Raw genomic sequence first — 1,651 nt, 5'->3', positions numbered from 1 at the left:
TCGGTTTTTTGAGTTTCAATCATCTCATTTTGCATTTGAAAAACATCCTCAATTTTTTCATCATATTTTATTGTTAAATGCTCCAAGTATTCCAATTTTCTCTCAATTTTTTCCTCTGTATTTAATAATTTTTGCAGTTTTGAAAATATTCCTTGTAAGTTCAAAGCCTCTACGTTGTCTGGAGATGCAATATTCATACACAGCTGCTTTCACTTAGAAGGTCAACAAGATTAAAACATATGTTCACAAAGACCGCTGTTTTTCACAAAGAATGCTACTCTCAGCTCTCTATGAACGAAAACATATTTCAAAGGGACAACTGTGGACTCTTATCAGCTCATAACCAAACAGCCAAGCAGTAAAACCTTGCAATGCCAAAGTCAAAGCAATCTATGAGAGAGAAAAAAGAACAGTCCGTCTTTGAATACACAAAAACTCAATCAGCCTCCAGGGTGGGGATATTTTTTCTTTGTATCTCTTTTGTATATCAAATTAGACAAAGAATCCAATCTTTAAATTAGTTTTAAAAAAATACAACAATAAAAGAGGAAAAAATTAATCTGTAGCTTACAGAAAGTCACAAAGAAAGGTTAGAAGAAGAAAACTTAATCCATCCATTTGAAAAAGGTTTGCTTAGATTCAATCCATGTAAATAACATTTAAAAAGTAAGATAACCATTGTCCAAAACCATTCCAAAATTCAAATTCGCCGCTAAGTTCTTCTATTCTTTGATTTAAATTGGTTTTTAAGTTTTTTAGGCAGTCCCTTTTTTTTAGAACAATAAAAAATCCTCACCATCTGGAAACACTTTCTTTTTCCACATCGTTCCATTGGAGCCGCCCCGACTTTGTCAGCCTTTTGGCTGGATTTTTTATCACCGGCTTGAAGATCTTTTCTTGCTTCATTCAGAGATTTTGTGATATCCCTGAGATCAGCAAGACGTAATCTTCCTATTCATCATCTCTTCAGGATGGTTTAGGTCCGTTAGGCCCCCCCAGTGATAAAAGTATTGACTGCGATCTCAGAGCATTGAGATTGCACGTCGTCTTGTCATGACTTCAGCCCCTCCCCATCGGCGTTCAGTCTCTCTGCTGCCCCATTGGTGCTTGGATGAAAAGCTGAACTAAGACCCTGAGATGATCCAATGGACCACAGGAACTCCCTCCAGAATTTAGCCGTGAACTGGACCCCTCTGTCTGAAATAATTCTTAGAGGTACTCCATGCAGTCAGTAGATATGCTTCACAAACAGTTTAGCCAGCTTGTGAGCCAAGGGTAGTCCACTACAGGGTATGAAGTGTGCCTGTTTGGAGGTCTATTACAGTCCATATCACCGTGTTTCCCCCACTTTTTGGCAACTCTACTATAAAATCCATTGCGATCTCCTCCCACGGCCTCGTTGGCTCTGCTACTGTTTACAGTAGTCCAGGGGTGGTGGTGGTTCCTGGTCATCTCTTCATTGTGGCACAGATGTTACAACTTTTTATGTAACTATCTACATCTTTCTTCATGCTAGGCCACCAGAATTGCCTCTAGGCTAAATGTAAAGTCTTTAGGAACCCAAAGTGGCCTGCCGGTTTGGCATCATGACTCCTCTGGAGAATTAGGGTACGTAGGGATTCTGGGATGTAGGGATTCGTCCCCTTTCATG

The sequence above is a fragment of the Thamnophis elegans genome, chromosome 11 (genome assembly GCF_009769535.1).
Source record: "Thamnophis elegans isolate rThaEle1 chromosome 11, rThaEle1.pri, whole genome shotgun sequence".
Taxonomy (NCBI): Eukaryota; Metazoa; Chordata; class Lepidosauria; order Squamata; family Colubridae; genus Thamnophis; species Thamnophis elegans.
The sequence above is the reverse complement of the archived record's forward strand: the minus strand, read 5'-3'. Positions refer to the sequence as shown.